At 38.3% G+C, this 27,337-nt stretch overlaps 1 long non-coding RNA gene across 1 annotated transcript; it reads right to left on the reverse strand.

Annotated features, from left to right (window-relative positions):
• Positions 1 to 186: 186 nt before the first annotated feature.
• Positions 187 to 26,923, reverse strand: LOC137852981 (uncharacterized). The gene is made up of 5 exons (XR_011094123.1): positions 26,296 to 26,923; positions 4,056 to 4,126; positions 2,030 to 2,150; positions 1,575 to 1,642; positions 187 to 602 (listed from the first exon to the last, which is right to left on the reverse strand). It is a non-coding gene; the product is annotated as an uncharacterized lncRNA (long non-coding RNA).
• Between the last annotated feature and the right edge of the window lie 414 nt (positions 26,924 to 27,337).

Below are 27,337 nucleotides of genomic sequence, written 5' to 3' on the forward strand. Positions count from 1 at the left end.
GTCAGTAGTGATTGTATACACGTACATTGCTGACACCAGCAAAAATAATATATGATTTTTTTAAAAATGGCTTTTGTATATGCAGTGATCCATAACTATATTCTGTAATTTATGCCTAGTAGAAACACACATTTTTATTTTCCCACCCAGCCAAGCACAAATGTTTAAAACAATCAGTTCAATGTCTAAATCAACCAAACATTTTGCTTCTAAACTCTTATTTAGTTGTTTGATCTTATACTTTGTGCACAATTTGGATACATAGACAAAAATATTCTAATACATGAAAGTACATACTTATCAGCCATTTTATGCTCTCTTCCAAGTCCTGGGGGCACTCTACGTTTGGAGCCTTTGATGTATGAGATAATAATTCTGTTTAAATCAGCTCTAGGTTTGCTTTGGCTTTTTGGTTTGCTTTTGCTTTTTAAGAAATATTCTTGTGACAAGAATGTAATTGGCGCGCATATCCATTTACATTTTAGCATTAAACACCAGGATCTACCTACATACTCTAACACTCCCAACAGTCTTTCTACTCATCCAAAGGCTGTAGACAGTCACTGTTGGATCTCATGATGTACTAAAGAGATTGTTCTATTCTAGAGAAAGATTTAATAAGTTTGTCAGTGATTTATTTAAAATATATTGACATTCTACTTTCCCAAGCATTTTGTGTCACATTTTAGTCTTTTATATTTTTCAATAAGATTTGACAATATTTTTAATGTTCAATTTTCCTTTCCTACATTGTTCACTGGAAGACAAAATACATGTAAAATTGAACTAAGTCTTCTTCCATTTTAGGATCTTTTGTGTATCCAGCCACAGAACTTCTTCTTCCTCTCTTCCACAGACTAGGCTGACAGGAACACACCATCTAAAGCTATGCCTTACCACATACCACACTTTTAACAGGACAGAAGTTTAATGGAAATTACAAAGGCAACTGCCACCTCCACAGAACATAGCCGACTTCACACTGTCTCTCACACAGTATCAGTGGATATCACAAAGCCATGCAGCCCTCCTTTCTGCTGTTCCATCACATCTGCATCTAGCCTTACTCGTTGCAATGACTCCTATGTGTGTTAACAGTAAAAGAAGGTTAAACCCCTCCTCAGGCAGCCTATTTACCTCACACCCTGTCCCGTGCTAGAGCAAACACCTCTGTGGACTCATTCATCTCCCTAGCCCTCACGTCAGCCCTGCTTTAACCCCAAACGAGTAACGGGCATGTGTGAGGCAGTGACTAGAAAGCAAGGGACGAACACAAAAGAGAAAACAAGGCGGCAGCAGCCTCAGCAGCTTCGGATCCCCTAAACGCTGTATGAGTGCAGCAGGGCAGGACGCCGGAGCCCTGCGCTCCTGTGGCCCTTAGGCCAGGGGCAAGAGGGACGGTGTGAGGCAGCAGTCCCCTCGTGCTGGGGCCGTGGCTGCATCGGGCTCCAGACCCTTCCTCTAAGGGACAGGGAGGCGCCGGGCTCTGTTGCTGTCAAACCCCTCTTGTTTTAGATCAAAGTGTTTAGACACCTTAAAGATAGACATCTGCCATTCTAGGCTCTCTTACATACCGCGTACACCTGTAATCTTCTCAGGTTAATTCTAGATCTGTGTAAGGGGATTTAACATGATCGGTTTCCTGTGGTAAAGAGCCCAAAGAGAAAGACTGAATAACAATTACTAACAGTGCAATGACAAAAAATATAAATTTATATATATATATAAATATCACTGTGCCCTCCTGCCTTGAAACTTTCTTGTACTTTCTAGTCTGTAAGTTAAACGAGCTCATAAGTCTAAATGAGAAGTATCTGAACTGTCCAGTTCAGATCACATCAAAATTGGGATTATTTTTTTTTTTCGTGGCCTCAGGTTTATGCAGCTGAAGGAAGCCAGCCTCACCTGTGAGGTCCACAAAAAAAGCATTATGATTTATACCCTTTCCTCATTGAATGTGGAAGTGAATCAATACTTGTAGTTGTGATCTTAGGCCTATACCTGGAGGTGATGCAGGGTAAAGCCATACCTCAGGGATCTGCAGATATCCCACGATAGTTCTCACTTGGCACAGAAGGTTGCTGACAGGTTATGTTCATTAATTTGGTATGAGTCACACTGTTGCTAAATTGCTGGAGCTACAGAAGAGCCTACCAGTGAACAAAAATAAATAAGAACATTTCTTCTCCCTAACTTACCATCTGCCACAACCTTATGATACCTTTAAATTAGTTCAGGTAGTTAAGGCATATTTCTACATTTTAGCCTCACTGTTTCCATGGATTTTCCTCAGGAAGACAAGCAATTAACTTTCCCCTTTGATAGGTGTACTGCTAGTAAATATTTTCTGAGTTAGTACATAGAATAGCATAACTACACAAAGTCGGACCAAACCCAGGACTATCTCTACCAGATAACAAGAGCAGGTGTCTGAGGAGCAGAAGAAGAAGAAGAAGGCAAGACACTGCTTCTCAACAGTGCTTTTCCACCCTCCAGGCACTTTCAGCTCAGGGACTACATTTACAATTGTAGTGCCCACTGACAGATTTCTGATCTGTGGAGTTGACCAATCTCCCTACAAAACACAGATTTCTAGCACCAAAATAACCGCTAATATGGGCTCCACCGCTGAAACACCCACCACACAAAAAGTCAACTTCTTTAATGTTAGAAAATGGATTCCTGTAAGTTTCTTTTTATGTCCTTAGTTTTTGCACATATCGTTAATACTTATATAACATTTCCACACTGCTTGTGATTTCAGTTGCATTGTTTAGCCATTTCCAGCATGTAGCTCTTTAATATTTCATTCTTTCTTGTTGCCCTCTGCTAATGCATCTTTTCTGAGGTGGGGGAAAGAGCAGAATGCTTTACAGTATTAAAAGGTACCATGAATGCCTAAAATGTCGTAGTCAGGTTACTAAAAATTCTTAGTGTTTCTTTTATACTTTTCATTGATAAGAGCACTGATAAGGCATTGTCTTGGAACCCTCTATCATAAGCCCTAGATTTTGCTTTGGAAAAGTAAAGGCTATCTCAGAGCCCACCACTTTGTGTATGAGCTTAGAAACTCTTCCCATGTGAATCAATTTACGTTTATTTCCACTGAATGTTACCTGGTGTGCCTACTTACTAATTCTAGCAAATGCAAGAAAATTAAACAAGATAACCACAGTTCTGAAACCTAGATAACTATGTAAACATAAAAACCAGCTTGTAACAGTAACAGTGAAAATGGTGGTGCCATATTCTCTTAAATCTGAAGTGGTGATTTAGGTTTTAAATTCCAAAAACAGTAATACCTAATCATTGAGATGCTTTGTCCAGGATAACTGCTCTTTCTGACACTAAAGGGATACATGTTTTCCTGACTGATGCTGGCTTCCTAATGGAGCTATTTAATTTGCAGCTTCAAGAAAAAATGTGCCATATATGCACTTCTTGTAAAAAACGAGACTTCTCTTACGGAACAGCAAATATTGCTCTTGTACTCAAAGCTTGTGGAATTTTCTCATAACTGCATAAACCCATAACCGGTAGAGTATAAACATAAAAGCAAAACTCTTACAGGTATTCATGTGATTTAAATGCAAATAAAACCACTATCTTTGCCTGGCCTAGATTCCCCAAACTTGTTGAGCTGGAGCATGCATGAAAAACATTACAGGAGATAAAGCCCAATAATTGTATAGCATAGTGTTTGGGAAATATGCTGTTGATGAGTTACAAATGAAAAAAAAAATTACAAATCACACAAGAAACATGAATTCTGACCTACTTATAACTTGTGTTTTGTCGATAAGATTTTAAACAATATGTAATATTAAACAAGATTTGATATTGTTTTTACTTAGATGTTTAATCAGTTGGAAATAAGTAGATTTACTGAGGATTATGGGAGTTTACATGAATCGCATACTTAGCATTTTCATGTTTTAGCTTTCATCCCTACTTCTTTGCAAAAAGTTCACAATACATTTGAATACACAATGCACAGCTGAATTCTAACAAAACTCAACTCATAACATAGTCCTCAGATTTGTTTTGTGTCTTACCATGATATTGGTAAGGAATTTACCCATTCTGTTAATGCTCCTAAATGTAGCCTTTTAGGTCTTGTTGAAACCTGCAATGTGGAAGAAAATGCAAGTTAGCACAAAGCTCAGGCAAAATCCTTCCCTGAACCAAAACATATCTGTGGTATGGTTTTGGTACATTGCTGGCAACAGCTGACAATCTAGCTCAGTGGACCATGAAGAAACCCAAAACAATTCTTATTAGTTGTGTTAATCCCAACCCTGGCTCTACAAGTACCATACACAACAGTACCATTCTCATTACCATACCAGGCATAATTTTGTCCCAGAGGATCTGGTGGGTTCTCCAGTCTAACCTTTATTTTATCTTGGCTTGTAGCAAGCGTTATGTCAGAACAGATGGCTTTTGCCAATGCAAAAGCACCAGTCCTCTTTTTTTTTTTTTTTCTCTTGTATGTATCTTGCAAGATTTCATAACTAGCCTTAACCTTATCCTCAGAACTGAGGAACAAGGAATGGAAAAAATTGTCTTGCTGGCTTCAGCAACTTTATGTCTTACAGTATTAAGTCAAAACCATAATTCTTCAGTACCCACTGTTCTAAACCCTAGCCCTTAGCCTTGGACATAACCTACTCTTAGATATATCTGTCTTGTCTAGACATAGAATTACTGCTGGAGAACCACTATTGTTTCATGAGCACTTTCCGGCTTAGCTGGAGCAGTTCCAGCTGTAAGAACAAGAAATGGGAGCTACAACTCAAATGCACAGAGCTGCATAACCAGCATAGAGAGGGATCAACTATATTATTAGTGGGTATAGTGACTGTACATGCTAGGATCCTAGGTTAGTGACTGCAGCCTCTACAGCTTGAGGGAAAAAGCCAGTGGCAGAAATTGCAAGTATGCCTAATTGAGAGCATAGATGCAAGTTGTAGTGATTAGGGTACCACAGATGCACAGATTTTGAAATAAAGCTGTTGCCCCCTGTGTTTAAAGAAATGTGATGTTTTGCAAGTAAACAAGATTAGACCTTATTTTAGGGCTATTTTCATTCTAATGGAACAACTGAAGTCAATAGGTTTAAATCATATGCTAAAAGCAGGTACATATACAAGTATTTTCCTGATTTATGATCTATGGTTTTTAAATGAGAAGCCAAACTAGGCAGAGAACTGAAAGAACTGAGGAAAAATGAAAATTAGTGACTGCTTGCATGCCTCCATTTCTCATCCATCAATAGCAGCTCTGAAATTTGTGTCCTAGATATGATAAACATTATACTCAGTTTTATGCACATTAGTCATACTGAAGACAATGGAATTTTGTTTGAGTGGCTCCTGTACTATTTAAGAGACCAGTGTGTAAAAATGACTGTCACGGAAAGTGACATCCCCAAAGTCAGGGAAAGCCATTTATTTTCATACTTCTGTTTCTTCCCCAGCAAATAAAAGGAAAATACACAAGGTAGATGAGAATTTAACTCAGGGAAATGGCTTTCCTGTCTTAGCAATGAATTAGATGAAATAATTATGGCAAGTTCCATGCTGCTAATGCAGACATTCAAAAGCAAAAGGTATTATTGTGTCCTTGATGTCAGGTTGAAAATAACTAGTATAAGATTTGAGTGAACACAAACGCATTTCTCCCAGTAATGTTTTTCCAAATGATTGACACAGAGACTTTGATTCTACAGGGACCTGTATTTTTTTTTCCTTTATGGGAACAAGCAGATCATAGCATCATAGAATATGAAGTGAATCTACTTAAATGAGATGCACTATTTGCTTAGAACTTCCCCTCGTTTAATAGGAGACAATGTAATGATCATAAAGAGTTTGAAATCAAATGAATGTGAAAATATATTTTAACAGGATACATAGTAAAAGGAACAAGATCAGGAAACAAAGAAATCATGGTGGTTTTTGGTGTTTTTTTTTTTGGTTTTTTTTTTGTTTGTTTTTTGTTTTTTTTTTGTTTTTTTTTTTTTGAGTGGTTATATAATTAGTATAAAACAGTTTATCAGCACCAGACAGAAAAAAAAAGTCCATTGCATCTAAACATCTTCCAAAGTAACAAACAACCAATTAGTTCTGTTTATAATAGTCTTTCATCAGCAAAATAAGTGACTTAAATTAGGTTTCTGCTATTGCAGAAATGAAAGAATGAAGAATTAGTCTGTCTAGATATAGGATATTGAATCTGACAAAAAAAAAATAATCAGATGTGCATGTTGGGAGAGCTTAGTAAGTCACACAGTTTATGAATCTAGAAGATTGTCTTCAAAAGTTGTGCTTAGTTAAAATATGTTCCATCAAAGTGATAATGAAGATGTCACAACTAATCAGGAAAGAATAAAAATGCTTCACAGGACAACACAAAACAATAACGTCCTAAACAAGGCAGATTTAGTGAATTAAATTGCATATGGGATTTAAAACAAATAAATAAAGAATCCCAATCCTGCATAAAATTTTCTATTATTAAGTTTAAAAAAATAAAAATAAAAAAGAAAAACGGACTTTGTTTCAGCTGTGCAAATGGAATTCTGCAGAACTTGTGCCTTTGACTGAAAGCAACATCCACTGGGATAAGAGTGAAAAGAAGCAATCTCTTCCAGTTTTTCACCTATATTGAGAGGCACATGCATCCAGAAGATAGAGAACAAAACAAGGAGGTTGCAGACCTGAACTCAATTCAAAGCTTCCACACAAATCTTCTGTATGAGTTTGGACAACACACACCACCCACCTTTTATTCCCTTATGAGCATTTTTTCCTGCTTTTTGCAGTTAGACTGCAGTCCCTGAGAGACAAAGGCTTTTACTCTGTGTTTGTACAGCACACAGAGCAACAATGTCAGGACTTAAATTAGCCTCTGGGTATGATAAATAAATATAGGTGTGTTTAAAAAAAAAAAAAAAAAAAAAAAAAAAAGATAAAAATTAGATTTTATAATGAAAGTATAACAAACAAAATGAACTGTTTGTATTTGATACTATCCATGTGTTAAATGTAATGCTGAGAAGATGCACAAATCATAGTTTTTATTATTGCTACTGACACCATTATGAAGTTCTTAGAGGGCAAGTTTAAGATTTTTGTAAGTCAAGTTCTGCCTTGCAATACATAACTGAATTTGTTGTAGCAATTACTCTTAAATGGAAGAGTCACAATTTTCCCTTTGATAATTGTATGTTACAAGGTATGAAAGAGATCTGAATAATAATGCACCTAATTGTCCTTTCATGAGTGAAAGTTCCCAGTTAAGTTGGTAGAGTTATATGAGGGAAAGCTGAAAACTCAGGCCATCTAAGATACAGCAGTTCCACCAGTTATTTATTAGCTGCTACACCTCCTCTCACACTTGCCTAGTTTATTACTGTGTCCTTCTTGGAAGATCACTCCTCACACAGCATGAGAAGAAAGGCAATAACTTTTTTGAATTCAACTTCATTGCTTCTGAGGAATAAAATTCTTGGTCTCATTTTTCATCATTGTTAGTTGATCCCTTGGATTTTCCTGTCTCTAGTCAGCAAGCACTCAGAGGGAAGACGGTGACCTTAGGTGTGTGTTTGTTTGTTTGTTTGTTTCCCCTTAGAGAGGGGAACTATGGAAGGAACAATAGATCTGAAGTGTCTGTGGTAAGCTGTGTTGCTGAAAAGTGCCATGTTGCAATAACTAGATTTTCCTGAATACTTAAGGTTTACTTGCACATTTAAAATGCCTCATTATACCTCAGAAGGTGTAACAAAGACATGAGTAACTGAAGCCAGGTCATTACTTCACAGAGTAAGAAAAGTCTCCTGGCCCATGGGAATTCCTGGAAAGTGTTAGTCATCGGTGCTCAGGATTTTGGGTGATTGCAGGGACTCTCATAAGTCAAAGACAAAGTTGTTCAAGAGCAAGTGTAAACCTTTAATCAGAGGAGACTGCACTGTGGCTTCTCCAAGATGGATTCCTACTAGCTTCCTCATCACCTCTTTTCTGCTCAGATTTACCGCAAGGTAATTATTCTAAAAAGGCAGACCTATTCTATAATTGCTCAAGCACAGAGCCATCCCGGTAACAGTAGCATGTATTTATGTTTAAAACAGGAAGCATAACAATGAAGCATTTGCTTATTGATGATGTTCAAGATCATGTCACCTATTTCATCTTCAGTCTAGCAGAGGGTCATCAAAGTGATTAAGGAACTGGAACATCTCATATATGAGGAAAGGGTGAGAGAGCAGGAACAGTTCAACCTAGGGAAGCAAAGTCTTAGGGGGATCTTATCAATATGTACAAGTACCTGAAGAGAGGGCATAAAGAGGATGGAGGCATGCTCTTTACAGTGGTGCTCAGGGACAGGAGAAGAGGCAATGAGCACAAATTTGCAGTTTCAGTCTGAACACCGAACACAAAGAAGCATTTTACTGTGCAGATGACTAAGCACTGGCACAGGCTACCCAAAGAGGTTGTGGGGTCTCCCTCTTTTGAGATCTTCAGAAGACATCTGAACATGGTCCAGGGCAACAGGCTCTAGGTGGCCATACTTGAGCAGGAAAATTGGAGCAGGTGGCTTCCAGAGGTCCTTTCCAATCTCAGTCATGCTGTGATTCTGTGGAAACTCAGAAGCATTAATACTGATATTTGGTAATTCTTGGAACACTGGCAAAGTTCCAGATGATGGAAAAAAAACGCATGCTGTGACAATATTAAAAACACTAATTAGAGACCATCCGTCTGACATCAGTCTTGGCCAAGAGACTAGAATGGCTGGAAAAGACTGCCAGTGAGGAATTAGAGATGGCAATTAAAGCTAAGCAGAATAGCTGCAAACAGTGGTTGCTTTCACTAATTTGATTGTTTAATAGCATTACAATTTGGGGTGCAAATGCACCCTCCCAGAAAAGGTGAAGTTGTTGATGTAATAAATTGCTTTGTGACATTATTATAAAAAAAAAAAAAAAAAGATGGAATTAAATTACATATGAAAAAAAATGAATACCTGACAAATCTTCACATTTAAGCCAGAATAAAGCAATTACATTTATAGCAAATTTCCTCAGGTTTTCCCCCCTTGCTCTGAAGAATTTTTATCCAGACCCTAAAAGATATAAAACCACTAATAAGATTTACAGATGAGGTTGGAGAGCTTGAAAGTAATTAAAACAACAGACCACTGACAGAAGACAAAGCACATTGATAGGCAAACTGTCCACAAATGGGAATATATATATAGAGAGAGTATAGTGTATGTATATATATATATATAGAGAGAGAGAGAGAGGGAGGAAAAAAATGATTGGCCCATATTCACTTTAAAAACAAACAAACAAAAAAGTGGGATATTCTGTTTATAGGACTATATACAGGGAAGTATACATTTTAAAAAGACTATGTCCTGCACTGAGCTGTCCGCTCACTCTGAGCACACTCCTTGGGAAACTGGTAAAGCCATGACCAAGAGCAGTATGGAAAAGAATCATTTACGTTTTGGAACTCAAACTGCATGGTTTGAAACAATACAACTGTTCATGTTCATGCTAATGCCACTGCACTCATGTGGCTAAACCACAGCAAGGGTTAAAATTCTGCAAACAAACTGCAGAATATATAGAGAAAATAAATTACAAGTATGATTAAGATATGGTTTCTTACAATGGAAGATTTTTGGCTGTTTCAAAAAAAAAAAAAAAAGAAAGAAAGAAAAAACAATATATTTAAAGCTAATATCTCTCTGCATTACATGGCTGTGAACATGTCTTCTTATCTCTGAGATAATACTATCTTCAATCCAATAAAGCAATAAAGTCTAGTAAAATCTTATTATAATTGAATGCTGGAACACTTAAGAATAGCATCAATTACGTGCAACTATGTTTTGTGTTTCTCTAATTCCAGACTACCTTTCCAAGAAATAACCTGTTAGAGGTCTTCTTAAGACCCCTCAGCAGTAGATGACTCATACAGTAAAATAAATTTGTGCAGCCAAAATGTAATATGTGCAAATAGCTTTTTCAGTTACCTGTTGGCTCATCATATTAATTCAGTGCACATATTTGAAACTATATGCTTTGAATTATATTTTTTTCCCTTCAGAATGAAAATATTACTAAGTATACAATGGAAGTCCTGACATTTAACCTTTCCAAATTGTTCATAACTTTGAACTTCACCAACATCTCATGAATTTGTCTAAAACTGCTGCTTATCTCAATTTTCTGTGTTTCTTTTCCAATTGCTGTAGTTGTGCTCAGGTCATGATTTCGGCAGGAAGTAGCCATGAGGATTTGCTGAATGCTAATGAGATGATCACATAGTAAATTTTTAAAGTAACAATAAATGTGGAAAGAGTTACAGATAATAAGGAATGATACTGCAGCAGAACTATTCAAGTTTGTCTTTTATAATGTTCCTTGAAGCATCAGGCATTCAAGCTATAAATGACATGAGCAAACAGTAAAGAGGCTTTTTCATGTGTGTGCAGAAAGCAGTGAACAGCACAAGTAACAGTAATATTGTTAACCAGAAATATGCCTTCGAAGTTATCAAAAGAAACAACCATCAAGAATAAGAGATTAGCCAAAATCTACATAGGATAGGGTAAAAAAAAAAAAAAAAAAAAAAAAAAAAAGAGAGAGAGATGAGAGAAACAACTATCACTTTGATTTACAGCTGTGCAGCTAAATCCACATAATATCAAGGGCCTAAGTAACAATCTGATTCTTGGTATAGCCTTTGGCTATATGAGTGAAGCCAGAGGGAAAGCTAGAAAGACAATGCTGTATCTCAAAAGCTCAATGTAAATATTATCATCATTCACTGAAGCCAAGATATTTTAAATCCAGCAATTTAGTAAAGGCATTCTGAAACTGTAACCCCACAAAAGACATAATCCAACTGCTTGAGTCCATGGTACTAGACAAAAAACTGTAATTCCAAATTTTAGCCTCCCTCGTCTAATGTTTTCTTAACAGGACCAGACACAGTTGTGATGCTTCCTCCAAATTCTTGACATTTTTGTCAACTCATTTGCTTCCTTCAGAATTAGTCTTATGTGGCTAATTCTGACAGATAGGCTTGTGATAAATCCACAAATTTAATTCATCGTAGTCTTGTATCAGTTGTACTTAGCTACCCCAATGCAAAGTGACGTAGGTGATAACGTTCTGACTAAAAAGCACTTTTTAAACTTGCCTACTACAGACATAAATGAGGATGTGGCCTTGTTGGTATAATCAAATTTCTTTAGAGAATGAATTAGTATGGATTCTTATTTATAATGTTTGTTTACTACCATATTGTAAAGAGAAATGTGTCATTTGCACGTTTCTCAAGCTGTTAATGCATCTGATTTCTTCTTAGCACTGCTGCATATCAGAGACAAACTCTTGGTTTGTAAACACCAACAAATTAATGTCAGTCCCTTGTGTGGGAGTCAATTGCATTTTCAGATTAGCCATGAGCCACATCTATTTTCCACAGAGATATTAAAACATTGTTTAGACACAGTCTCTTGGAAGGGAAATGTGTTTATCACTTTCCATAGGATGACAGCCATTGATCTCAGACTGTTGCTTTCTGTTGCGTTAAATTTAAGCCCGTGATGTCTGGAACTAAGCTGTCTTTGCATGTACAGACAACAGAAAAATACCAGCCTGCATCCAAGTGATATTAAATTCTGTTAATAGTATGACCATTTGCAGTCATTGTTCAAAAGGTATACGCCCATAGAGTGTTTTGTAGCAAGCCATTCCATGGCTTGTAGCTTTTTGTAATGGCTTGCAAACTTTTCTTCATTAGCAATGAAGAACACCAATAACACTGTCAGCAGCTCCTCTATTACTAGCTATCACTGAGCTCTTCCCCTCAGATTTTTAATTTGGAACCACATAAAGCTTTAAAGAGATTTGTTTGAAAATTTATTATTCTGATATTTTCATCTCTGAGATAGTCTTTCCACTCCTTCACCACCCACCCAGGCATTCTTTTATGGCTTTAGCAAACACATTTTACTCCACACTTGTTCATCCAAAATGCTGAGGGAAATTCAGTTCCCCATCTCCCTGGTGGTTCCTCCTCCTTCACCACACAGAAGAACTTGATTTCACTTTTGAGTAGCAGTTTCCACCACTGAAACACAGACTGCTGCCAATAACTCCAGTCCATCTGCTAAATCTTCATACAAGCAGATGAACACATTTTACTTTGCCCCAACATTATGGGCATAAAGAGAACTTCAAGCATAGGTGTCACATTCCTTAGTGGGTGATGTTGCTGGTAGGGGGATGGTTGGACCGGATGATCCTGGAGATCTTTTCCAACCTTAATGACTCTACGATTCTATGACTCCTGGGGCTGACCCTGGTTGACTTCACCAAGCCTGTTTAAGCCTGGTTGCCTTCACCTGTGGGCTGATGAACCAGCCTGGCCTTAACACATGCCCCAGCTGTCCCACCAGCCTGTCCTTCTCCCTGTTTGGGGTTGAGGGACAAGTTCTGGCTGGTGATGCCCTGTCCTGCCAGCCCAGAAAGTGCCCACAGCTCAAGGCTCCTTAGCCCTCTGGAAGCAGCCAGCCCTCACTGCTCTGACAGTAGGCAAAACTAGCTGGTTGCCTGCGTTCAAGCCCTCCTTGTAAATCTGAGTTCTGGTGAAGGTAAAAGCTAAATCAAAGTCTAGGTTGGTTTAGTTTAGCGTATCAACAGTGCTTCTTGTAGACTGGCACTGTTGCACATTGATATTCTTACCTTTTCTTTATGTTCAAAGCTGTTTGCACAGAACCATCTGAGATGTTCATGGCATATTCAGTCACTGGGAAGTGTTATTGGCATTAGAGAAGTCAGTAACTCGGATATTCAGTATTAATCACTTTCATCTGGAAACCTGGGGAAGAAGTGCTGAATTATTTTACTCTCAAATAAGTCACTGCTCTAAAATGATTTCTTTCATTTTAGTTTCTCTACAGGCTATTCAGTTTTGAAAAACCAAATGAAAAATAGAAATTGAAGATTCTGCATTTTAAAATCTCATTATGGTGATTATTAATATTTCCCACATGGACCTAGAGGCTCTTTTTAAATCTTGATTGGCTGTACAGTGAATGAGAGTTCTTCAATATGGGGAAGACAATTTAAATCTACAGTCTGAGGTATTTGGTATTTCTGAAAATTAAAGATTTCCTCTGAGCACACTTCCCATAAAATTAGGCCAAATCCTATTATCACTTTGAAGATGTAAGTCAGAGTAACTTCATTGACTTCAGACTGGGGACCTAGAGAGTTCTAGTACTTACATAATTTCATGTTTTCTAATGTCATCAAGATGGCAGCCTTCCCTAAATTTATATGGATGACAAAATTATATCCCCAGATACTTACCCCAAAATGATATTGATTGGTTAAATAGCTTTTGATACTATGCCCAGAATTGTCTTTAATAAATAATTATCCCGCTCTCTAAAGATTTTTTTCTGCCTTGAATTTACGTAGTTTTTATAACAAGTCTCTTTGATTAAAAGCACTATTAAGTACGGTTAAGAATGATTGGAACCAAATTTGAGCAATTCATCATTTTCAATTCCACAAGTCAATGTTGGTAAGTATAGAGGTAGCTCTGGCTGTCCTTTGCTGGGGTATGGGTAATTTTTCAAAACAAAATGCCTGTTCAACCTGGCAAACAGCCATAGGACATCTTATAAAAATTCCATTCACCAGCATTGTTGCAGTTATGACGCTCAATAAGACTGCAGAATTTGTTGACTGACCTCTGTAGTTTACAGTTCTCCCAGATGATAAGTCAAAAGTTTACTATGGCCCCATACAAATTACCTTGTTAAAATTGCATTATTTTCAGTTATAGTTACAATATTTTATTTTTCCTGGTAGGTGTTCCTAAACTCAGAAACAAAATAACATTGCATGTTTTAGGAATGAGTATCTGCATGCTCATGTGTGTGGTAGTATCTGCATGCTCATCTGTGTAGTATGCAAAGTCCAAGGTGACAAATTGTTCTTCATTCATCCACACTGTTTTTCTCATGCAACAAAGCCATTTTCACCCATTTCCAGTCTGTGCTTGTGGCCATTTTCTGAATGGCGTTAAGATCCTAGACTAAAGGGTTTCTAAGAGAAGGACAGATAAACACACAGAAAAAAAAAATGGTGTCTGTGGTAATTGGACCTCTATAGACAGGCAAGCTCCCATCCAGTTACTCACTCATTCCCAGCAGCAGTATGGGAGAGAGAATCAAAGAGCAAAAGTGAGGGGAAAAAAGTTCACAGGTTGAGATAATGACAGTTTAATAATCAAAGGGAGTGGGGAAGGAAAAGGGTGAGAAAAAAAAATAGTCATACAAAGGCATTTGCCACCAGTTGACTGATACCCAGTCATTGTCCAAGCAACAGCTACTTTTGAAAAGCTCCCTTCAGTTTTACATCTGAGCATGATGTTATACAGTATGGAATATCCTTTTGGTCACTTCATGCCAGCTGTCCTGGCTGGGTCCTCTCCAAGGCAGACAGGAGAACCCACTATCAGCCTTAATAGTTCTATTTTGCAGCACAGACATAGCCAGTGTCCAAAAAAAGACATTTTGCACCACTGAACACACAAGTAAAGAAGGCCATAGTCTTATGGATGTGGTCTTATATTACAGTCCAAGGTAGAGCTTCCCAAGAGAGCTACAGGCATGTGACTAACTGAACACTGGCAAGTACCTGTTTTGTTGCTGGTGATGAAAAATTATAATGCTGTTGCCAGTTGGCAACTCTGATTTCAAGGATGTAGCTGAAATTAAATATTGTTTCCAGTTAAAGTAGATTTCAACAGTAGCATAAGAACCTGGTGCACATAGATAGTGCTTAAAAAAAAAGACAAGGTGCATGTTAACCAAGGAGTACTGTGTCATGGATGTGGAAAACAACATGAACATCACTGCTAAGCACTGACAAATTTCAACACAGCATTCTCAGAATATCTGTCATTTGTATTCTTTGACTTTGTCAATGATGAAGCAATCACGAGGATGCTTTTGACAACCTGTATTTTTTTTTTCCTGTCCTTTCTTTTCCCACTGGTAGCTGAACCCAGCATACAATCCACATCACTACAAAGAAATTCTAATGTGCTTTCAACAGTTGGTGCTGGTGTGCCTCTTTGGATGGCTGAAAAAGTGACACTCTATTCAGAAACACATAGATGCAAATGTTACAAACAAAAAAAAAAAAAGTTGGATGGACTGCAAAGTTCACACTAGAACATAATGTCTACAAAAGAAGAAAGAAATATTTTGCAAGCTAAAGTTCCCTGTTGTTGAAGGACCTTGTCACCGTTTCACACAAATAAACAGTGCCCTCTCCTAAGCAACATTGGGCTGGGTCAAGGGAAATTAAAATGCCATACAAGTTAACATCTATGCCATATATTGTAGCTGTAATGAATAATCGACTACAAATGCTAGTACTGTTTTATGGATTGTGAAATACCCTGGGACATGTTTAAATATGTTATAGGGTATTGAAATGCCTGTTGTGCTTATTTTTTTTAGACTCCTGGTGTGAATGGACTGCCGATCTGCAAGGGTTATACTGTGCCAAATTAATTTTATAGATTGCGTTGGGCAAAGGTCGATTCATTTAACAAATAATATATCAGTTAATTGTATCTCTGAGCTTGCTCATTAGGGACATGGGGTGCCATTTAATTGGTTCATGTAAATTGCTTGAGCTTTTGTATGTGTCTGTGCACATTTTATTAAAGTGTTTTTGCAGATCAGTGGCTGCCATTTTCTTGCAGTTAAAGCACTGAGAACAAGTGCCTGAACATGGAAATAAAGCAAGGGAAAGAAACTTAGAACAATGCTAACAACAACTAAATCACTTCAATCAACAGATGAGGTTCAACATGTAAATCAAGTGTGGAGAAGTGTGTCCTCTCATGCTATCACCCAGCATGGTGCAAGCTCAATGTCAAACACTTAGACTTCCCCCTCTCTTCCCTTCCTTTTGCCCCCATGGCTGCATTCAAACACCTGAAATGCAAGTATTTGCATAATAGTTAAAGATATACAGCTTTATCCTACCAGCAATTATGGCCATTTCCAAGACACCTTTGGTAGGAAGAGAGAAGGTTTTCCTGGTAGATCAGTGTTGAATTCACAAGTAATGGAAAAATTGTGTTTTATGAAGTATGATTAACTTGATTATCCTGCATTGCTTCCCCCAGCCTGAGTCTCCAGCATCACGCACTCAGAGGTGGTCACTTCCCATGAAAAAAGAAACAGGAATAAAACCCAATCCAATCACTAAATGTAATAAACTTAATTGATCTTAGCTTGTTTGGGAGTTGTTACCCAATAACAGACTCTGGAAACAGTGTTAATTGTGTCTTCAAATTGCATAAACAGAAAGCTCTCCTGGATTGCTGGTTAGTATCTTTTGTCTTTCCTGATAGCTCATTTGGCACTGCAACCCAAACCTATGAATGCCCAAAAACTTAGTGAGATTGCATTACGAAGATGAATAGTTCTGAAGCCAAATTTGTGGCACTTGGCCTACTCTCTCTATCTATTCACCAAAACAGAAGTGTCCCTCTCTGTGCTATTAGCTGCATAGGAACATATTTTACACAGCTTCCTGTAACAGGTGTTATCTGGCCATCAGGAACCAGCAGGTCTCTGTTGGTACCATGAGGGGAAAAAAAAAAAAAAAAAAAAAGGAGTTAAATGCTGAATAAAGCTATGTAAAATGCCACCCACCTTCCATTAAGTAGATGGACAAAATAATCAAAAGATGCCAATCAATGAGCTTAACGATAATGAGTGCTAGGGCAGGATGCAGCTGTACTTGTGGCTGCCACTTGTGTCTTCATGATGATCTTATTGCAAGCTGGGCACTTAAAGCATGCAGAAGTAAGAGACTAGTATGTACTCAAGGCAAAAAACTCAGGACTGTGCCTGGACTGAGCCTGCTGTTTCTACATCACTGGCATACCTTAGATGGAATTCAGGCTGTTCCTGTGAGAACTGACTTCAGAGAGGAAAAATAACCTCATAAAGCCTTACATATAAATTTTGTGGAGAAGTCAGTATCTCCTAGGTCTTTGGCAATCTTAGTTTGATGGGGGTGAAGGGGTCCATGCTGTGAGAGATATCTATTTTAAATAGAACTGCAACTTGTCCCATATTGTAAATATTTATTACTCTCTTTGTGGTAAAAAATTTGAGTTCCCTTCTGATTCGATGAACCTTCTTTTACCTACAGTTCTGTGAAATAAAATAGGAATCAATTTCACTTCAGTTAAGCTAAGACCATCTTTCCTTCCTGAATTCTAGTCTGTTGTCACGTACATACAGGAAAAGCCTAAAAACAACAAGGTACTTTGGTGTGCAGGTGTCTCCTAAGTTGTATTTGTGAAAGTAACTTGATGGTTTAGAGCCAGAGCAAGGTAAAATTTAGTATAGTAGCACCCCTATAAAACTGTGAGCAAAAGCAGAATCTGTGCATGTGTTTCTCTGTATCTCCTGTTATTGATAGGACCTCAAAGCAGAGCTGATCCTCAGTTGCAATGCCTCCATATTTAGCACAGCATTGCAACTATTTTAATATCCCACAGACAGAATGAGGATGACTACTTCAAACAGCTTCTTTTATTAATGACCTAGATATTTAATTAACAACTGTTTACTTCATCCACCTTTCAGCTATTTAATGATATTCTTGCTTATCTTTGAAGTTCTTTGCTTACTCCTTGTTGAGTAAGTTTATGACAAGTGTTGTGACACATGACACAAGTTTAATTTTTCTTTTCAGGTCTATGGCATGAGAACAAGTCTTAAAGCTGGTTTTCATTGTATTTTTATATGCTCAAAGATGAAAGATATTCAGCTAGATTCTTCCAAATGTTCTGGAGACTGTAGTATTGTCAGCAGAAAGAAGATGGAGCACTGCTGGAGTCTGCATGTGGGCTAGACCACGACAGTCTATAAATAGGAGCTGCATGAGGCAGCAAGCGTGTAGCATTATAATCCCTCCACCTCACTCTCCTAGTCCAAACTGTCTCATTAGGGGCTTGAAAGATAGCTGTGGTATCAACATTGCATTGCATGCACACCTAGACTTAAAGCTTACACAAGGCTAGTCACTGGGAGCAAGAAGGCCATCAACTGATACTTAAACTGCATTTTTTTTTTGGTGGGATTAATGAATTACTGCTGCTGTGAAGCATGAATACTTTATGGATGGTGATATTTGTTAATAAATGAGTGCTTGGAGGATTTGGGGAAGCAAGAGGGAGAGGTAATGCCAGACACTGTAGCATTGAAACACAAATCAGGTATTTCTTGATGTAAATAAATGGGCTACCACCAACTTTCCCTGGTGGAATGAATCTTACTGACACTACATTTCCTCTGTTCATATGCATTATGCTCTGGGATGAAAATGTAACTGAAGGGTTGTTTTTAAAAACATTTGCAATCCAAAAACCAGGTATTTTATTCCTTATAACAAATTAGCAGTTATGTGGAAGAGTGACAGATTTTAATAGTGCTGACATCTGGGGTATGTTAATGAGACATATATCAGTAATATCAGTATAATAGGAGCACAACATTTGTTTGCTTCTATGTTGCATGGCAGTGGAATATGCTTGAATACAGAAATATTTTTCAATTTTTGAAGAATGCATTCAAGCATTAACCCTCAGGAAAACAGTCATTATCTGTGATTAATGACCGAATGGTAGTAAACAGCTCAAAGCAAAGATAAAATTAATGTTCTAGCCAAACATCAGCAGACAAAATTTGGCTGAGCAGCCGTGTTTCTGAATCTACTGTCACTTGACATGTCATGTAATGCATGTCATATTATGAAGCAGATGTTTTGCTCAAAAGAGAATCAACTGATAACTACCATACATTATTAAACTGGAAATAGGCTTCACCTAGGAGGACTTTTTTTTTTATGCTGAGAAGCTGGCCTCCTGGTGAACTGATGTTGAAATATTTTCATCTTTTTCCCCTGTGGATGGCAGTTTAAGTATTGTCCATTCCGAAAGATGGAAAGAAACCTAGGATGCAAATCCCTCCTTATTTTACCCTTTTTGCTTGTATAATAGCTTAAATGGGGTAAGTTTTTGATACAGAATACTGCTGTGTTTTTCCTAAGAAAACAGAGAACAGGAAAGTAAATTTCATATGACTTCACCATTACAATTTTCACCCCCCCCCCCCCCCCCCCCAAAAAAAAATAGGAAAAAGAAGCTGGTACAGTGAAGAACATGCAAGATTTCTGAAATCTTCCATTTGATACTATTTCACTTTCTTCCTTCTGTAAGCCTCAACTAACATATTGGAGTTCAATTTGGGGGGCATAAGACATGGAAGTTAATTTTGAGAGGTGACAATTTTCATAAGCTGTCAATACTTTTGGGTGATGCCGCTGATAAGATTTTTAGAAAATCATTTTCAAAATGTAAGAAATATAATTTTGTTTCCAGAGCTCTTAATTTATAAGAATGCCAACATCAAGGAATGCACATAATAAATCATTCCACAAAGCGCAAATTAAATAGGAAATGCTGCCAACACTGCCTACACTGTGGTACAACTCTTTTTGTGAGAGATATTGCTGTGGCTATGCTGCCTAAAACAGCAATGTCTATACCAGTGAAACACTTCCTCATGAATAGTTACACTCTGTATGCTACTACTCAAAGTTAATTTGTATGGCTGGAACTACCAATCAATATATTTTCCATTAACTTTGTGGTAATGAAAGGATACTGGAGTGAAACTGTTAATGTATTTAATATCTAATTCCAAAATAATAGTTCTGGAAAGGATTTGAGCTAGTATTATTTATCATATATCAGAGTTTAAGCTGCCAACATTTAAAGTACCTGCAAAAGCTACAAAACAAAGCAATTTCTTTAACCTTAGCATGTGCTCAGTCATACTAGTTTCTGTACTGGCCTTGTGTCTTCACTATGCTTTGTGTCTGCTTGGGTATTTTCTTTGTCTTTTTCTGTTTTTGATTTATTTATTTCTCTTTATTGATGAAGGTATGGATTTTGATTATGTGTGGATCAGTGTTAAAAATACAATACCTATTATCTACAGGTAATCAGAGGAAAAAAGGTTAGCATGATATTTCTCAGATTGCTGAAAAACAATCAGATGAACGTCTAAACTGATTGAAGACCTAATCTCAGGACAAAATACTTCATGCATAATGCATTAGTAGAATTAATGGGGAGAGGGGAATAGAAAGTCACTTAATTAATCTAAAATTCGGGATCAGTTTTACTGCGCAGTAGAAATCAAAATGAACCCAAGGTGTTTATTTTCCCATGGATTTACTGTATAGGACAGCCTTTCTAAGGCTGAAAATTAATACTATATTTTAGTAAGCTTCCAAACCTGCCTTGCTTTTTCCAATAACTTGGGAAAAGTTAGGGTAAAATGAAAATTTATACAAAAAAATGAGATGCAGTACCTTTTCCACAGACTGACCTCAGTCCAATGCTCTTACTATTTACTAGACCTCTGCCTTTATTTGAGAATCCAGAATTTGAAGTTATTTCTGACAATGAAATCTCCCAGCTGTCTCAAATCCTAAATCCAAGCCTTTTCTCAATATACAAATACCAGTCTCATGAAGTAAAGCACAACAGAAAACAGGTAAACAGATAGTTTACCTGTTTTACAAAAAAAAAAAACACACACAGCATGCAAGCGAATCTGCAAGCGAATCTCTGCATGTATCTTCCTCAAAAAAAAAAAAAAAAAAGGCATAAAATTGTTGGGAAAAAAGATGACTGCACTCTTGAAGGTGCTTTTCACAAATGAGAAAACAGACCCCTTAATGCACTGCAGAAATTCATTATCAACTACCCATTTCACTAAGCTACTAGGGACTTCTTGAAGTTGGCAAACGGCTTCTTTGTAAAGAAGGGAGAAGGATGGCAGCAGGAAAGGGCAGTGGTTAACTACATAATGCACTTATTTGTGACATAAAAGAGACAACATGCAATACAGTGTGCTGGGCTCTGATTTTATCTTGACCTTTTCAACAGTTCAGGAACAGACATCGAAAATAACATCTGGAAGCACCTTATTGAGATTCTGGAGGGAGCCCCCACCTCTCTCTGCAGACAAATACAAAAATCCTTCTTGTTTGTCCCCCACGTACCACTTATTTCAGTCATTTACAGGTAAAGTTCCTAAGGTCTTCCTTTCCATGCTCTTTTAAATACAAGCTGCTAGGTAACAAAAGCTGCTTTGAGGAGGTACTGCTGTGTACAGTCTGACACGACCTTCAGCCACTTCAAGTACAAAACAGACGGGTCTGTAAAGGTGGCACTCAGATAGTGCCGTGTTATACCTGTGTGCTGTATATAACTGTGTTATATACAAAGCAACAGTCTCAGAGCATCTGCAGAATTGTATTCCTGTCTGCAGGTGTACCACATACTGGGACTTGTACACACAGGCACGCGTACATGCACACACACACACAGGGCAAGCACAGACATAATTACGTACTAGCTCTCTCTCATCTACAGCTTGCTCTTTGTCCATGCAGCTGCCGTAACTGGAAGCAACACCACAGCGAGTGGTTCTGAAACTTTAGACCAATGTGCCATCTAGTGACAAAGCAGGTGAGCCTGAAAACCAAACTGTTTCTTCCACTTTATCTGAAATAGAAATCACTGACTTGCGATGAGCCCACTTGAGCTCAGAAGAGATTTGTGTTTTCGTGCTTTTACTTTGTAGTGCAAGAACACTCTCCAGACTCCAGAAACTGGAGTTCCATAAAAACCTGTGCTTGCATTTGTATTGAGCAAATGCTGAGCCTGCAATGGACAGCTTTGTAGAAATTCTTATTTCCAGCCTCTCAAACTATGTTTAGTATCCATATTCTTAGAAAGTCCTCCATTTACAGTGGTCCAAGAACCTCCCAGGTATTCAAGAAGGTATATTGGACATAAGTAGTCCTTTCTTCTTTTTTCTGTCTGCACTTAGAACAGCTTGATTAGCTTATAATGGGGTTCATTTAAGTTTGAAAATGTACAATTGCCAGGAAATTCGTGGAGAAAAAGCAGATTAGGGAAGAGAGATTAATATTCTGTTCTGGAAAAATAAAAAGTGATTAATTTAAAATATTAGAAAGAGGCGATCATTCAGCAGTGCAATATCATCATCTGCATTATATCTTTTTACTGTCAGGCATGGTTACAAGGAAGCTGACAGAAGGCCTTGAGTTTCTTTTTGCAATGTCACAGCCACATTCTAGAGCCAAGATATGAACAGCAGTGACCATTGTAACTATTTTGACTGGCACAAACTTAAAGTTGGACTAGACGATCTTTGAAGGTCTCTTCTAACTGGACTATTCTATTCACTGTAATTTCTTTTCTCAAGGACTGATAGGATGGGACTATCCAACAGCAGCATGTTAATAAAGCTGCTTTGAGAAGTATGCAGTTGGTATGCCTTATATACCTCATCACATTTGGGATCTCTCCTGGAAAGGATGCAGATCTGTGAACTTACAGCTGCTGAGGAATTTCAGACATTATTACAGCAAGTACCAGATACAACAGTAAAACAACTATACAACCTGTTGCACATGCGTATACTGTTATACAGTAGCAGAGGTCAGATTTCCTTTTATGTCTTATCATCTTTTCTTTCCCTTTTGGAAGCAACTTCGATAGCACAGGTTCAGTAGTAACACCAGTATTCCCCTCTACATTCCTATTTTTGTAAAATGTGCATTCCCAGTAAAAAACAGTGACTCGATTTGAAGTTCTTCAGCTCACGGAGCACTACAAGTTGAAGAAATGCATGCCAAAAGCTTCCCAGGACACCAAGGACACCCTGGGTCAGAGCCTAGATGGTTTTGACCAACCTCCTCAAGTGGCCACCATGATTTCAACTACCCACAACTACGATACTACCAATGCTGCACAGAAGGAAGAGCAGAGCTCCTGCTGAGTTCAGCTGGAGTCTAATAGAGGAGTTTGGAGTCATTTGCATGTCTGATGGGTTTCTAATAGCTCCCAGATAGCACAGAAAAAGGTAATAATGGCAATAAACTACAGACTGAGTCAGGGCAACTGCATCAGTAAGGATGAGGGAAAGTCACACCATGCAGGTCCCCAGCTTCCCTAAATCACACAGAATTAGAGCATCCCTGAAGAAGGTATTTTGCCCTGTCTGACTGGCAGCAATCCACAGAGCAGAGATTCTAGGCATCAGGCAGGCAGACACCGGGAACTAGGAGAATTATCTTCTTGCTTCTACTTCTGCCCACACTATTCAGTAGTGGGAGCTGAGCAGGACGGGCAGAGAAAGACTCTAAACTAGCTGTGGGGAAGAAGCAGCTGCAGCCCCACACCATCCAGCTTCCTCTGCTTTCACTCCCTCTCTTGTTTACCTCTACTCTCTTCCTTCTGTACCTCCTACATTGAGTAGGAACAGTAGTGCAAGGAGCTTTCTACATTGTGCATGGCAGTGCTTCTCCCCCCTCAGTCCACTACCTACATTCATGTACTAGCTGCAAGCCCAAGTGATGTTTCTGTCCATTTTCCCCCAGGACAGCTGGGGGCAGGGCATCATCCCACAAGGTACTCAAGTGGCCTAAATAGGTAACACCTGAGTTTTGCTGCACATTGCTACATAAGCAATTGATTTTACATCCAAGACTTCTTTTTAAAGAATTGTGCTCTGAGTCAAGCAAAGAAATTTTACGGATTCTAAAAGTTGAGAACAATCCTGCTACCAGCTGAAAAACTAGGCTGAGTCAGTCACTGTATCAGGTTTGATATTTATAAGCAAATCTGTGTGGCTGTATATAGGACAAGGCACAGTTCAGCCATCTGACACACAGCTGGATGGCTGGTGTCACACGCTGGCTGATCTGAAGGCAGACAGGTGGAGCTCTCCTGGAGGAGAAGAAATGAGATGTGGGAGACAGAGAGAAGGGAACAAGTGTCAGTGCAGAGACATACAGCCTCCAGTCTTTTATAGCTTATGTTTGCTTTTTTATTTTCCTCAACCAATTTTAGTTGCAATTTGTATTGAACTCTGGGTATATTTATGTTGCAGAAGTGTAGAAACGATTCCACCAATATGCAGGTATTAAAGAATCTGGCCCAATCTGTTTATATTTTCCCAGAACTACAGCACCTTCCTTTGCCCTCTGGTGATGTCTAGAAGGTGACCGGAAGAGTTACCCATGCAGAGTTGAGACAGAAAAGCTTCTAAGCTTCTAGAAATAGCTGCTGAACAGCAGAAGTAGATGGCATGGAGAACAGAAAGCCTGAGTATCTGCTCTTCTTATCTAAGCCTGTGCTTAGAGTGATCAAGAGGTATGAGACAGCCTGGTGTCTGTGCCAGTGCTGAAGACAGCACTTGTCTCATAGTCCATACCTAGTAAACAGCTGGGATAACCTTGCAAATGTTTAGAAAAACTCAGTGTCAGTGGGGGCTGACACAGATAACATTTTAAGTTGATAGAGTATAGTGCAGGTACTTTAGTCTAGAATAATCAAACTGATTAAGCAGTTCTAATTCCTTGAATGGAATGAGCATCAGCGAAGGGTAAACAGCTGAAAATAAGCAGTGTGAACCCTTGGTTTAAATACGGGGAGGTTAAGTGATATAAATCTTTCAAATCACTTCACTCTGTAGTTCAGCTTTGTGCCTCAGTATAGTGTCACAGGATTCAGAGGTGAGCAGGAATTAAAGGGGAACAACAAAGCACACACACACACCACACAAAGAACAGAAAATTAAAGTTACAAGTACTTTTGATTAAAATAAGAAAAAAGACTTCATATCAGAAATCCTCATTTCAGACATGATTTCCCATGTTTTCTCTTAACCACATAGTTAATAAATCTGCCATATTCCAGGCATCGACAGAATAAAAACAGATTTAAATCACAAGTTTGGAAGTACAATGAACTTATTTCATCTTCAGATGCCAGTCACATGTGAAATGAGTTTGAAGTGCTGAAGTCTTGTTTCCTTCCCCAACACCAGGAACATACATCTATAGCCATTTGCAACCCAAGCTTGTGTACAAATTGTCACTGAAGTTCATTGGCAAAGCTTCAGGGAGTTGCTTGCAAAACATTATCTAGTGGTTTTGTTTCACAGATTACTCCCATTAATGAAAAAATTTTGTTAAATAAGGCAAATGACTGTATTTAACATGAAAATAAATAGGATGAAACATGAGAGAGGTTCTCTAGTCCTCAAGAAATTGATTCTTATGTGCACAAATCTGAAGAAATTGGCAGAAATCCATGGTGAGTATGGGAAACAGAACTGAATACAAAGCAAAGTAAATTAATTGTCAGTTTACCTTGCGTGTCCAATGGCATACCACAGACAAAATTTGCAGTCACATACCCCAGTTATTTTTTACATCAGCCATTTATGTAGCCTCACAATTAATTATCTGTCTCCGAATTGCTATATTTGGTTGTTCAGTTGAGACATAAGAGCTGAAATTTAGAATGAGCTACGGCATATTGCACTGTGAGTCAGGAGGTTGTTTTAATGCCATTTGAGAAAAGTCATGTTGTAGTTTGAGCTTTAATTTGATATCATTAACTGTACTCCATGACTAATGCTGAAATCCTAAGGGCTGTTTCTCATGGCCTCAAGCTTAATTCCCTAGTGATCTACTATCACATTATCCTCTCTGTCTTTTCTCAAGTGTGCATGAGAAATGTAGAAGTTACAACATCAGCTTTAGTCCTTCTATTGTACCATGGAGAATTTCTATGGAGTTATAACCAAAAACCACCATAGCTTTCTTATACACCAATTTGTCCTTATTTTTTCTAAACTCAGTAAAGTCTCACAGAACAGATGAGACAAGGAATAAAGTACCCCAGAGGTGACAAGGGTGCAACGCCCAGAATCAGGTGGTGAGTTTACTTGAGTCACACTGTTCAGGAGTGCAAACATGAGTAGCAGGAATCAAAACCCACTGGTACTAGGACTGTAGGGCTTAGTATCAAACAGGAGAGAGATGTAGCTGTCCTGTTTGCATTTCTCTGACAGAAAATGATCCCCTTCCAGGTGAAAGAAAGCCAGGCTAGGAGACTGACCCAGTACTCTCATCTTCCCATATAAAACAGTATCGCTCACTCTCAGACCCTCCAGACAGGCATTCCTACTGAACAAACCACAACATATCCAACCATTGTGTGCTGAAATGTGAAAGAAACACCAGACATTACTTTATATTTTTACCTTTTAATCTCATGGTCAGCAAATATCCTCACTGCACGCTTAAAGCCTTTTCAGTTGAAATTCTTCCCTCTGCCACCTCTCAGAAGCGCACAAAAGCAGGGCAACCTGCATTGCTAGGACTTTGTTATGTGACTTGGCTCATGATGGGCAGCCTTCCTCCTAACCCAGGCTAAAGCAAGCCAGTCTTGCTTTAGTCCTTCCTGGCTGATCATTAACAGCAGCTGGCTCTTCACAGCTTCCCTGGAATCAAGAAGAGTTGTTGTTCAACCCCCAGAAGCATCTGGCTGTAGCAAGAATAATGTCACTATTGAATGGTCACTTTTGCTATTTAATGGTCACTTTACATACTTAATGCATGATCTCTTCACACGTTGCACTGCTGAGATCACATAGCTCAACCTGCTTATTTGCAGTAGTTTATTAAAGCTAGCTCAGGCTAATTTAAACTAATTCTGCTTGGTCATTCCCCACCTAATAGCTGTTGTTCATCACTGCTCAGGTAACTCACACTCCTGGAAACAGTCAAATGCGACAGCCTACAATTTTCATTTACATTAATTTTTGAGAGCACAGTTATAGGTCATTGATTCACCTTCTGATGTAAATAATAATACATGTGGCTGAGAGCGTGACAAATCTGGAAACCAAGATAAGTGCCAACTGGCATTTTGCAGCAGTGGGTTAGCTTCTCACCACGAGCACTTAATTACATTGCTCAGCACAGCTGACACGTATTAATTCTTATTGATGTTCCCCTGGAAAACATTACAGAGAATTAGCGAGTAAGTACAGGCACAGAAGTACCAAGCTGAAATAGCTCTTCTCTCTCCTATAAGGCACCGGTGGGACAGAGTCTGTGACTGTACCTATCTAATGGATGCAGTGATGGAGGAAATGACTTGAACTCATGGGAGAAGTAGTTATCCTGAGCAGCTCTGGCGTGGGCTTTCTTAGAAATGATGGGCTAGAGGAGAGGCCAGCAGCCAGAGAGGCAGCTGGAAATCAGGATGGGAAATTCCAGGAAAACAGAGCTCGAGCTGCC

This window comes from Anas acuta, chromosome 3 (genome assembly GCF_963932015.1).
Source record: "Anas acuta chromosome 3, bAnaAcu1.1, whole genome shotgun sequence".
Lineage (NCBI taxonomy): Eukaryota > Metazoa > Chordata > Aves > Anseriformes > Anatidae > Anas > Anas acuta.